Raw genomic sequence first — 14,257 nt, 5'->3', positions numbered from 1 at the left:
AAATTCAATAAAGCCAATCCATCATCTGCCCTCTGCCTTGGGCGAGAACAATGCTGCTGGCCGCTCCAGCTTCCCAGCCAGAGCAGACTGCCAGGAACCCCTCCTGCCCTCACAGGAACTGAACACAGAAGCAAAGCTGCTGGGATTCTTCTGCACGCTTCTGCCAGCTCTCTTGCCAAGATCTAGCTGCAAGATAGACTGGACCCAGAGATGCCTTCATAAAGTGACAAAAGTCCAAGCAGAAACAGCACCAAAACACCGCAACAACCAGATGTGCCCTTCCCCTCCTACAGCTGTGTGAAACTTGCAGCACTACACCAGAAAAAGCTTCAGCTAAAATATAAAATGAGGCATCAGATCTCTTAGGATTATGCTCCTGCCACTGACCCTTGTGCAATTCACTCATCTATGCCTTGGTATCCCTTGTCTAAATGGGGGTGACAGTACTTTCCCATGCCTTGGTGGTTTTGTGAGGTTTAACCCTTATTAACATTTGCAAAGCAGATTGGGATCATTGAATAGAAGGCTGAAAAGAATTTCCAAAGCTTTATTAGTGGAAAGAAAAATATTGGGAGGGAAAAAAAATATCCCAGTTAGGAGCAGAAGATTCTGTTCCCCTTCCTGATGTGGCAGTATTCAGCTTGCTGGGCCCAGTTTAACCCTGTTCTGTAAGGCTGTTCTCTGGCTCGGCTGACTGAACAATCATGCTCTACAACCACCTCTTTTCATACCCATTACAAAAGGTGAGCAATATTTATTGGTTCAAGCAGGGCCAAGGGCTGACATTAAGCAAATTTCAAGGGTTATTTGAAGTTAATTGAGTTTAATCATGTAATGATTTTATAATTAGTCATAGTTCCCAGTCTTGTACTGAAAAAGTCACACTTAAAAATTATTTAAAAGAAAATTAAAGCCAATTTAGAATAAGCAGAAGGAAACTACATCAGTGATTGCTGGGACTGGGTGAGTGGATCAGAAAGCATGCTGGCTAAATGCACTAACTGCTTTTGAGTGCAGTGAGCTGAAGTTCCAGCTGGGGACTTGCACTAAGGGTAAGGACAGCAGTAAGTTTCCAAAAGTTAGTCATGCTAACTTGGTGGCATTTCTCACGGGCAATGAGTTGGATGAATCCTGCCCCAGGGGAAAAGAAGCTTCAAAGTCTTTCCACCTTGCTGGAGCCAGGTCCACCTAGTTGATCTAAAAGCAAAGGGCCAGTGGAAAAGTATACTCCTGAGTTACACAGGAGAAGGTAAGTTCTACAATGCTGTTACCTTAGAATTTCCAAGAGGTGCTTGGAAGTTGAACCTGAAATTCAATTTTATTTTTCATTTCAAAGATTCCTGTGAAAATGCTGTGCACAGCACAAATGAGGCATAAACAAGATCAGCATCAGAGAGTTTGGGGAAGTTATGACAATGATCTGGCATCCATTCTATCCTCAACTCTGCAAGATGCAGGCAAACAAACACCCATGGAACAGAGCACTTCAGAAAGCAAAACTAAATCTCTGCTTAGGGATAAAGGACCTGCTCAGGCATAAAGAAATCCCAGGTCATACAGCTAACTACCTGCTTGGGAACAAGCCCCACTGCTCCTCACTTGCTGCTCATCCAGAACACCCCTTACAGCAGCATTACCTGGTCCTGGTGAGTTGGGTTTCACTGCGTGATATTAAAGCACAGCATGTAAGGGTGGGAGTTTGCTGGGGGGGTTAAGCACCATGTGCTTCTCTTAAGGGTAGAGGCAACGTGCAAGTCAGCCTCATACACTTTCATTGTGTGTCTCTCCGAGTCTCTGCATACCATGAAAATCCAGCCACTGAAAGTTAGCACATTGCTAGAAAAGAAAGCCCATTGCTTCCAGAGAACTAGCATGGGTGCCACCAAAGTTGGCCTAAAGGGCACAAAAATTAGGCAGTAGCATGGGAATTACCTGCACATGTGACTTTGGGCATTCAGGAGGAGGTCAAAACTAAGACTCTCAAAGAAGCAATAAAGTGTTTCCCAACAACAGAAACTGTGCTCTGGCCCACCTCACCTCACTGTGGAAAAAGCCTCCTCCTAATGTCCCTTTTGGTTTGGCACTACTCTCTCAAAACCTCCAGAGCAACCAGCACTTTGCCCTGGTTTCTCTTAAGATTAAAGGGCACCCAAAGTTTTACCTGAGCAGCTAAGCAGCCTGGCAGGGATGCTGACTGGCTTTGTCTTGTCTCATTGCATGCAAAGAGCTGCGAGGTTTCACTGCAGGCTTTGCCCTTGGGTGTTGTTTTGAACATCACTACTGCCACGCACCAGGCTTCCCACACTAGGTGGCTCATTGGGATTTAAGAAGTCCTCCTGAAAAACAATTGAGCATTTATAGGTACCAGTTCAGTGGAGATAAAACTATACTTCTCCTCATCATTGGCAATTCTTCTCTAACCGTTTTGCTCAGCGAATTGCAGGCCGGCTGTGTCCCCAGCCAGCCGGCAGTGATGAGCCACAAGCACCACTAGCTGGGACAATTCTTTTTCTTTCAAATACTTAAATTGTGTGGAAAATTCAGCCAAGGAAAAAACTATCAGGCAAAAATAACAAATAAGTAGAACACTATCTAACTACAATATATTGAATTAATCGTTCACTTCAGGAATAAGCTTTTGAAGGGCTGCTCTCTTAACATTGTTTACAAATAAAATATTATCAATATGAATATATTCCAGCTTAAAACAACTGGGTTTGCTTATGCTGAAGGAGAGGGGATTTCAGTGGTAAAGCTATGAGACAAGACTTTCAGGGCAGCCCAGGTTTTCATCCTCCTGAGCAAACGAATCACTTAGAGGCCATGCTCTCCATGTGCTGCCATAGGACCTGAGCAGTTTTAAAGCCTGACAGTGCTGCAATGTCTGCTCAGGACAGCATTGCCATCCCAAACCCCACAACACTATGGGATAGATGATGTGCCCCATGGGCAGCAGAACCAGAGCCAGTCAACACGGTAGCTAATTCTTTCAGAGCAAATCCACCTCCCAGGACAGCTTCCAAAATGCAGTGTCTTAACTCCAGAAGGCAGTCTTTAAAATGATGAAGCTCACAAAGGCATCTTTTCATTTTCAACACAATCTTACCCACAGCATTCTTAATCTCTCCCTACAACCATAAATAATACCAGTGTATTACTTAATGATATAACTTATTTATTATTTATTTAAATGATTTATGTAGAGCCTATAGCCTTAACAACAATTCAAAAACCAGAAGCAACATGAAAAGGAGATGCTTAAATAATTAAAAGCCTCTTCCTTTCCTGAGAGGGTGTTTTTCTTTCTTTGGGTTTTTAGTTCACCTACAAGTGAAAGGGCAGAGTGCCATTGGCTAAAGCTGGCTTAGGAAAGGCAAAAACAATGAATCAGAATAACCAGCACTACTGCAGCTCTTGTCTAGCCTTTCCCATCCACCCATCTCTCAGAAGGTTAAGTACCACAGGACCTACTTTACAGAAGGTGAACTTGAGGACAAGAAGGTGATACAAACGGTCTGTGGTCACCCAGAAGTTCACTTGCAAAGCTCAGCATGAGTCTCTTCTTCCATCTGCTAGCCCAGACCTCAGCCACCCTGCTTCCATATTTTTTTTCTTCCTGATATTTCTCCTTGCAGGATTCTCTGCCTTTTCAGCATTTACCAAGTTACTTATTTACATTCATCTCTCTTTGAATGCCTCTGTTCTCAACGTCAAGCATTCCTCCCCTCCCTGGTAGCCTTTCCCTCCAGGTTTACCTGCCCTGGCATTCACTCTTTACCCACCTTTTCCAATGGGTTTTATCCCCTGCTTGTCAATTCACAGCACAAGTGGATAATTGAGCAGTTTTAAGTGGATTATCATTGAAATGACTGATTCTGCACAATGCAGAAAGCTCAAGGCAGCAACAGGGTGCTTTGCAATTTAAACACTGTAAAGAGAGAGAAAATATTTTCAGATTTCCTTTTGAAACTTTCCAAATGCAAAGATGGAAGCTGATTCCCCAATGGCAAGGCATAAATACCCGCTGTAAACTCAAATCACCAAATGTTTGCCTAGTTCTATGAAGGGGAACAGATGAATTATCAGAATCAGACTTCACAGAGCAGCTGGAGCAATAAAAAGATAATATAAAATTTTAAAAGATATTGTGGACTAATCTTCAAACAAGCCAAAAAGACACAAGTTCCTAGACATCGCTCTTGAAGTGCAATGGATGAAGTAGATGGACAAGCACCTCCAAGAGAAAACACTAACTGCTTCAACTCTGAGCTCTCATGGTTACACCCGTGCAGTGGAGGATTCACAACGACACCACGGAGAACTCGTGGTCTTCACTGGAAATTCCTATGGCCAAACCCAACAGCTCTTCAATCCAGGGATCCTCTCTCTCAATGTAATACAAGTTAAAACCCAGTCTTTACAAAGGGAGAGGAGAGGCTGAGGGAGCTGGGGTTCCTTAGCCTGGAGAAGAGGAGGCTCAGGGGAGACCTTCTTGCTCTCTACAACTACCTAAAGGGAGGTTGCAGCCAGGTGGGGCTTGGTCTCTTCTCCCAGGCAACCAGCACCAGAACAAGAGGACACAGTCTCAAGCTGCACCAGGGGAGGTTTACGCTGGATGTTAGGAAGAAATTCTTCACAGAAAGAGAGATTGGCCACTGCAATGTGCTGCCCAGGGAGGCTGTGGAGTCACCATCACTGGAAGTGTTTAGGAAGAGGCTGGATGAGGCACTTGGTGCCATGGTTTAGTTGATTAGATGGTGCTGGGTGATAGGCTGGACCTGATGATCTCGAAGGTCTTTTCCAACCTGGTTACTTCTATTCTATTCTTTAACTTGTCACTGATTTCATTGGGAGTACGGAAAGTTAAATGCTTATGGACCTTTTAAAAAGACATACATACATTCAGGACATGTGACTAAGATTTGGTAAACATTCAATACCCAGCTCTGCCACAAACTTTGTGTGACCTTGGAAAAGGCATTTAGGTCTAAACATCTACATTAGGAAGCTAATCCAGCTAGATAATGCAGAGAGACAGAGACAGGCATCAAACAAGTGGGGATGCAGACCACCTAAATAATACATAAAGATATTATTTTCTCCTACCCTTCGTCTCCTCTATTGAGTATTGCTCATTCAATGATGCATTATCTTTATGGCATAGACCTTTCTTCCACTCCCAATAGGATCCCAATTTCATATACCATCTTGAAGTATTGCATTAATACAAATAAAAATGCAAACTCCAAATTGTTGTATTTATCTCATCAGAGCTGCTTACATTTAAAAGATGTAGCTGTCACAGTGAACAGCTCACAAGCAATCTGCAAATTGAAAAGGCAAATAAATGTTTTGTTAAAAGTTATTTGAAGAATGATTCTAAAAACCACAATCAACACAAGAAAACCACAGTCTGCTCAGTGACCCACTGAGAACATAAAGAGATAGGAAGTTTGAAAGAAGAAATCCACAACTTCATCTGCCAAACTACCTTCTTTATTCTCAGAAACAGCAAATAAAGGAAAGCATTTGTGAATAAGGACTGCTCATGACTGGAAGCAGGTACATTAGATATGGTGGACTGAGAAAGCAAACTCTGTCTGCTGGAGACAGACAGTCGCAACAATTTCCAGTGTCAAAGAAAAATCTGGCACCTTGTTAAATATTAATAAGCTGTCAGGGTCAAAATGTTTAGGTCCTCTCAACTCAATCACTTTCATTTCTACTTCTCAGAAACCATTCAATTGGAAATACTCTTTCCTGTCTTGCCCCTCCCCATCCAGCCTTCTTACCAAGAACCATGCAGAATCAGATGAAAATGGACAGTAAATGAGCTGGCAGCCAAAGGACATTTTTGTCTCCTCTGCCTTTGCTGGTATGCATCCTGTTAGTGGGACACACAAAACTTAAATACAAGAAAAAGAACAATGTGAAGAGTTGGGTTAGCAAATCTCTGCTGCATTTTCTGCAGGTTAGTGTTATTGATTACTGACACCTAAGGGTCTGACACATAATCAATAGACCTCACGACCCACATATGTGACATGGCCTGTGGGGGATTTAGAAACAAGAATGAACATAGCAGCTCCATCCAAAGCTTTTCATACAATATTTATTTATTTATTTATTTGCAGGCAAAGCTGTTTCTACTCAAATTACTGTCATGGTGAAAACTGGTGTCAGAGGGGTTTGCTTGTTTCTTCTCCTGGCACCTGAAGACTAGAGAAAGATAAAACAAAAAACCCAAAACGAAACAAACCAAAAAAACCCCACCCACTGTTAGTGAAACAAAAATCTAACACTACATCAGCAATCTAGGATCTGAAACTCCTCTTCCCTCATAAATTTAGTTACTCACAATGAGAACCAGTCATGTGAAGGACAAAGAACTGCTTGAATAAGAGAAAGAGGCAGAATGTGTTTCATTAGCTTACCTTTATCTTTCTGCAGGTGCTAGAGTAGCACAGACTGGCATGGCAAGCACCAGTTTGACTTCAGAAGAATGGAGGGACTCTCTTCTGGTGCACAGTCCTCAAAGGTAGATGGTATAAAAGGCTTTTGTGCTGCAGTTGGCAGACCAAAGTCTTCTTCAAACATAATTAATCGTTTCATTGCTGTCTTCTCTCAATACAATCTGGTCACTCAGGATTATTCCTGGGTCTCAAGAAGCTACACCAGATGTGCTCATTTTTCTTTTGCTGGGATTTTACTCTCCCAGAGCAGGTCACTATCTTTGAAGTTTCAATACAACTATTGTCTCCTCTCAACATTGTTTACTTTGTTTGAGGAGTCATTTCTTCCTATGCAATATTCAAATGAAGGCAAACATCAGAAATTCTCCATCTGGATTTTCAGACATTGCTGAAGTTTTCCCTTCCATTTCTCCAGTCTATTACCTCTGCAAATCTTCTAGTTCATTCTTTCACTGCCTGAGGGGCACTTGACATAAATTAGTCATTGCATTGTTGTTGCAATATTTCAAGACCAGCCCATACACATAGGCCATATGCAGGCTACGTACGGTGACACCTACAATAAACAGAGGCATGCAACTGCATGAGCACAATGAACAATAGAAAGCACTCATCATAGAATTGGTGAATCCTGGCTGGAAGACAGGAAAACAAGGAAAGTTATGCACAATCAGGTGGTCTGAATATTGTCCTGGTTATGCATCTTCACACACATAAACTGATGCTGTCACACAGCAGGGCTGACACCATGGCTGAAGATCAGCACTAAGGCTTAGTCTATTCTCATGTCACTGGAGTGCTCTGCAGCACAGGGGCCCGATTCTTCACTGCTTTGAAAACTTCAGCATGTAGAGCAGAAAACATCCTGCTACAACTAGGCACCCTGCCCAATCACAGAGAATTAATTCTTCCCTGGATATGCAAATCCATGCCAGAATAGCCTAGAGTTTTTTCACAAGTGAGCAGTGGCTTTCCTACAGTATCTGCTTGTTTTCAAGCCAGGCCCCAGGAATCACTTGGTGGGGCTCCCACAGAACGCATCCTTGCTGTTCTCTTCCCCGTAGACTTTTCACCCCACTTCTGTCACATTGACACTTCCCTGGCATATTTTGAAGGAAAATACATTTCTGACCCAAAGCTTTGTGGGCTTTCAATTTTTCTTCCAAACTTCTGGATCCAAAGAGTTCCCACCAATAGCAAATAGCCAGGACAGAAGCTAGGATGCCACAGCAATCCTTTCTTACATTAAATGCCCTACAATAGCACCTAATCTTGAAATATCAGTCAGCAAAAGTCAATTGAGAGGCTGTTGACAGGTCTCTCCACAACCCTGTTCTCTGTGCCAGCTTCTCTGTAATGCTGGAAAAATTTCAGTTCTAATAAATTCTTTGTCAACACAAGCAAAGTTTTTACAGGGCAGTGAAGCATGTGTTCTATAATGCCTGTAGTGTACTGCACTGTGTGTTGCAGAGGGGCAAATGCAGCTTAAGACAATGACAGAAATGAAGCGCGGGGAGGGGGACACACAACTCGCACTCACCTGGTGGCCTTAGAGCAGCTACAGTCCTCCAGCTGTTAACTACAGTTCTCAGGATAATAATCATCAACAACCAGCAAAGCCTGGCAGTTCAACCCTTTCCACTGGGATCCTTTCCTGAAGATCTAATGCCAGCACTTTTCAGCCCCCCATTAACAAAAATATTGATTCTTGATGCTGGGCAGCTTCACCTCCGTGTTATGCTCCATCCAAGCTGGCCACATTAAGAGATGGTGGCATTCAGCGTTCTTAGTCTGTGAAGTGCTCTGAGTCCTTCAGGACAATTTATCCCCACGCATCCCACATGCCAACTATCCAGTGTTTTTTCCCCCTCTAGTTTTCAGTTCCTTGCTAGACACTGTTATTTTATGGAGAGACGAAAAATACCCCTAAGTAAGTCAGAGGCAAATAATAACACCCACTCAGTTCACCACGAGAAAGTTGATGGAGATTTTCTCTTTCCACAAGACCCAGCAATACCCTGCGTGAGAGATGGCCTGCTGCTATCATTTCAGAGGTGCAATCTCTTGGTTGTTTGGGTTGTTTGGGTTTTTGTCAGCCTTCCTGCTGCAGAAAATTCTTCATCAGCTCCCATTAAACACCGTTTCTGTTTTACCCCGTTGTGCCACACGGGGAAACACACCGCTGGGTGCAGGATCTTCCTGGTATCTGTTTTGTGCCTCCAGGAGTTTTCCAGCAGCCAGCAATAACATAAAAGATCACCATGGACTGTGATGTGACGAATTACAGCAGACAGCTGTTATTTATAGAAAAGTCAGCATCACTGAAGCTTTAACACCAACCAGCACACCCCTCTGCTTCCTATCACTTCCTGTGAGTGCCAGCATCCCGCAAGGCCCTGCACAGCAAGGAGTTTGAAGGCAATTACCTTGGTACCTCACAAAACTGTGGAGACATGTGGCATATGCCCACAGGACCAGGAAGCAGTAGCGCTTTACATACAGCGTCTCCTCGAGCTGCCACAGCGTATTTCATTTTCATAACTCGCTGACCCCAGAGGTCACCTCCACTCCGGAACCCTCGTCCGCCCACTCAGCAGCGCAGCACAAGAGGGCACGGCACAGTCGATGTGTGTAAGACCCTGCAACGCACAGCTTCTTGGCTCCTAGCTTTGTGCAAAGTGGCTCTTCTCATCTTCTCCAGAACCTGCTACAAGCTCTGTCCAAATATTACAGTGCAAAGAAGACAACATGTTAGCTAGGTACCTTTCTGAACTTCACCAGTAAAATAGAAACTAGTTGATGCAACTTTCGCTCTGGAAAATTCACAGTGGCCAAAGTAGGAGATGTTACTACTAGGTCCCATACTGCCTCATTGAATCCCTGCTTCAAGACAGATAATGCTGATGGGCCCCACCACACAAATGCCCATTCTCAGAGCTGATATGGAGGATTAGGACTGTTTTGAGTCTTGCAGTTTGTAACTCTGGCACCTGACACCAGTCACTGAAGAAATCTGGATTCAAAATAGAATTTTGAATTATTTTGCTTGTGGGATATTTAATACACTAAGAAAGTGCAAATCCACACTTGGAAGCTGAGGGGAAGAGTTTATGGCCCCTTTCTGAAGTGAGCATTTATAGCAGAGCACAGCGTGGAATGAAATGCAATATTGCCATCTACTGCCAGACAGGAGAGCATCCCCTCTGCATCTGACACATTCAGCTGAAGACGAGATCAATGTTTCAGGACATGGAATCTTTTAATCATAATGAAAATGTGATCTTGACTGATCCGAGGTCACATCACATTAATACAGCCTTCAAAGCTTTTTTAATAATACAATTAACGATTTCTGCCTTACCATTAAGAGAATTAAAGACCAAAAAGCTTAAGGGATATTGACCTATCCAGTTTCAGTTTTTAAAACAACCTCAAAGCAACGTGGACTTCTTTCCTTTTTTTACCCCTCCTTCCCCTTTAAATTGCCAGAAACATAATTCTTGGATGTGTTGTTCTATTTGTGTTCATGAATATCACACTTTAAGAAAAGACTTGGATAAGCCAGTAGAGGGGATCTCCATTCTGATTAGCCAACCCCTTTTATCTTGTGAACCAATGGGTCAGGCTAGGACAGCTCACACTACAGTAAGAAGAAAAACAACAACATCAATTAGGGAGGTTGAAACTACAGTTTGATGCAAAAAGAAACTTGCTTCCACAGAGGCACTTTAATTGCTCCCTTCCCTTTCTCCAAACCAACAGTCTCATTCTCATCTCACTCAAGCTCTCATCCACGCCTCTGCAAATTAGTTGGAAAGCTTCGAAAGAATTTAATAAAGCCCGGAATACATCCTGGCTAATTTTTGCTCACAATATATTCAACTCAGCACCAGAAACCACATAATTCAAATGGCATTTCTCAACAAGTCATGCTATCAGTCAGCTACTAACTTTAGCCTGAGCATCCCCGGCTTCAAGCTGCTCCCTTTGCAGCAGCACACAGCATGGGATGCTGGCTGCCATCACTGCCCACCATCAGGCCACAGCAGGGCTCACACTAAGCAGAGGCTGTGGCCAGAAAGGCAGGACTGATGTGCACTGATACGGTTGCTGTATGAGGGAGGTCAGCATCAGAAAGCAGTGACTTGGTGAGTTTCACCCTGGATGAGTTCAGGAAATATTTTAACCCAACTGGCATTATACCACATGTCTCTGTATCAGCCGAGTTCTCTGCTGTGCTTGGTTGCTTTCTGCCTTTCTATTGCCTTTTTTTCAGGCATTATATATAAAACCTGACAGTCCATGTTAATATTTAAGTAAGGATGAGGCGATCCAGGGAATCGATTGCAGATCCTGGGCAGGATTTTGTGAGGGAAAGCAGAGCTTCCATTCTGCTCCTGGGCAGGACACAAGAGGAGAGGAGCAGAACCGTGCATGTGCACAGAAAACTGCAGATGAAACAAGGGGACTGTGAAAAAATCTGTAACAACAATGAAGAACAGAACTCAGCCCACATCATCCCATATGAGTTTATTGCCCTGGGAAGGGCTTCAGCTGTGGGATTTGGCAAAGGTGATTCTTTCAGATCAGCTACACCAATCCACTGCTACAAACAGAGAATCAGAACTGCTGCAGCATTTCTGGCTAATACCCATGTTGTTTTTCCCCTCAGCTAAAGCAGGAGATCCTGCTTGTCCTGATCTTGATAAATTGAGAGGTGAATTATCAGAGTAAGTCTTACCTCCCCTTCAGATCCTATTGCTAGACAGGGAGGGGACAGGAAATCATCTGCGTCACTGTAACTATGCTGCATCCAAGATACTGGCTGGTCCAGGACACTACAAGGCAAAAATCCAGAGGCAATAATCAAGAACATCTATCACTTGTACCTGATGTTAGCTCTGTCTGTGGTAGAAATCTGCCTTCCCATTCCTCTGCAGAACTGCAGCACACTCTGTAAGCTTAGGCCTGCAAGTCAAAAGCCAGGCAAGGACAGAGCACAGCATGGTATATCCATGTTGGAAGCCAAAGGCTCTCTGAAGCTCTTGGTCTCGATGAGTAGAAAGACCTGAGGTCCCTCCCTCCCATCCCCAGCATGGCAGAGCAATGTGCTTTGCTATGTGTTTGACAGCTCACAAGGATATTACCCATGGAAGTGCTAGTGTCTTTGATGCCTTAACTGTTCAGGCAGGACATGCTAAATATCGTCTTGCAGAAACTTCTGATGTCTACAGGGAGCAAGACCCCTTCTTGACCTTTTCTCTTGCTATTTTGCTGGTTTTGTTCTGTGCTTCTCAGAGCTGCTCTTCCATTCCAGATGCACAAAAGAGGTCAAACTAGCAGAGGTGGCTTGTGCCAAAGGCTTTGGCTTCTACCAAGAGACACTTTAAAAGAGAGATATTTGTGCTTGTGACACAGAGCAAAGAGGGACAATGTGTCTTTCACTCCAATTGATTTACCCACCAACCTTCTACGCAAACAAGGATAAAAGCAGCATTTCAGTCTGTATGACAGCAGATGGGCTCTGCATGCAGCACAAGAGAAATAGATTTTAAAAAGATTGAACCAGCCCCAAGATCTGGAGTGGGTGGGGGAATCAGAAGGCTCTTTTATATCAGGGGGCTTGAAGACAGCAGTTACCTAAAATGCATCTTAGTTAAGATACTTATCAAAGGCTTGGAGGAGAGGGGACAGGCCAAGCAAGGAGAAACTCAGACAATTAGTCAGCTGAACTAATCCTTTTAGGAAGGGTTTTTCTCTTCTCCCTCCCCACTTCTTGCAGAAAGCTGAGACAGAATTACTGGTTTCAGGTAGGAGGACTGAGGTTATGCTGCACATCTGTATCTTTTAAAAGCAGCATGAAATTAATGCTGTTAAGCCAAGGCCATTCCTGTTGACCAGAGGGCGCACATGTCTCTGAAGCGTTTCTCTTCTCATGGTCACTGATCTTTAACACACCACAGTCCAGAGAGGGTGAGCTACTAATTTATAAATCTGATGCTGGTGAATGAATACCAACATTCCCTAAGGTACTCCTCCACCTCTGATCTCTTCCTTGAGAATTAAAAAAAAAAAATGTTCAACTTCTAAGTGTCAGCTGGCTGGGAGAAAAGGATTGAAGAATTCCTCCAGATGGAGTTTATTGATCTTACCAAAATGAAGCCTTTGCTTTAAATTACAATTGTACAGACTTTTTTTCAAAAAAGCACTACCAAAAAAACCCCAAAATGCAACCACCAAACACAAAAACCCCAACAACCTTCAAGAGAGAAAAAATTCAATAAAGCAAGCATAAAGCCCAAGCCAAACAGAGAAGATTAAACTGAAATGTTACCACTGAGTTAGATTGCAAGAGGAAACAAATTGAAAAGCAGGCTAATTACAAACTCCTAACTTTGTCTCCTGTGTACTTAAATTTTATTGCATGCTCACCTGTCAGAGGGAATATATAAAGGGAGGCCCAAGCCAATAGCAAACAACTATAGCTGGATGCATTCCTTGTTTATGCAGTCGAGCAATAAATTGACCAAAGCAGAAACTCTATTTGGACATGTTAATTCTGTCTTTTTCTGTAACATCCTTGACGTGCAAATGTAAAGGAGAATCTAACTAGGAACTGAGGTTTAGACTGTTCCCTTCTTCATCCATAGGAAATGACACTAAAACTTGGATTTGAACACCCCTAAATGACTCCAAATCACCTCTTGTGCTTTACTGACCTCCTAAGGCTTTCTAGATGAACACAGAATCAACCCCAATTATGTCAGCTAGGCACTCAGCTCTAAGGATGTCATTGAGCCTTTGTTTTGGACACAGTCAATCCAAAGGTGCCAAATCAGTCTGGTTTTCAGACTAACGAGTTCAGACAAGTTAGCTGTTATTCCTACTTCAGCAGTCTTTTGCATAGCTCACTTCTTGTAATCAAATAATATAATAGAAAATGGGTTATTTAGAAGTGTTGAATTTGCAGTTCTAAACTCCTACCAAATTTCCCATAAGACATCAGAAGTCTCACACTGTGACTTCTAGCAGACCCTCCAAGACCTGTCCATGGCTGTCCAAACTCGCTCCATAATGTATTGAAGTCATCACAGAGATAGAGTGAAGAATATTGGCCCAAGTTACTGATATCCTAACCTCTAAGACTTGCACAGAGCTTGTACCACGTAGCAGACAGATGTATTGTGGCACACGAATCATGGAGTGTGATCCTGTAGGCCTGGAGAACTGGGAAACCACCTCAGAAATAGAGTTATCATTTGGTTTATAAAGAACAAGTGACAGCACAAAGAATGACTTCTTTGAAACATTTGCATCACAATCTTTGATTAGGCTGAAGAGTTGCCTTTACTGTACAGCTTTATCTTTGCAATGAAGTCTTATCTTATCAGTTGAATGAAACATGAAGCATTTAAAAAACAATTTTAAAATAAAAATTAGATCCTTAAATCATCTGCTTGCTTAATCTGCTCTTCTCTCCTTCAGAATGGTCACATATAAAACACAGTAGCAAAGGAAGAAACTCAGCTTCTGGGCAGATATAGAATCACAGAATTGCCAAGGTTGGAAGAGACCTCAAGATCATCAGGTCCAAGCTGTCACCACAGACCCCATGACTAAACCATGGCCCCAAGTGCCACATCCAATCCCCTCTTGGACACCTCCAGGGATGGGGACTCCTTGGTTTTCTCCTGGTGATAATATTAAGGGTATATTACATGGCAGCTGTCAGTACATTAAAAAAAAAACACCACCAAAAATCAAAGAAAATGCTCAGGAGTGCT

This window comes from Dryobates pubescens, chromosome 17, assembly GCF_014839835.1.
Source record: "Dryobates pubescens isolate bDryPub1 chromosome 17, bDryPub1.pri, whole genome shotgun sequence".
Lineage (NCBI taxonomy): Eukaryota > Metazoa > Chordata > Aves > Piciformes > Picidae > Dryobates > Dryobates pubescens.
Note: the sequence above shows the minus strand (reverse complement) of the source record.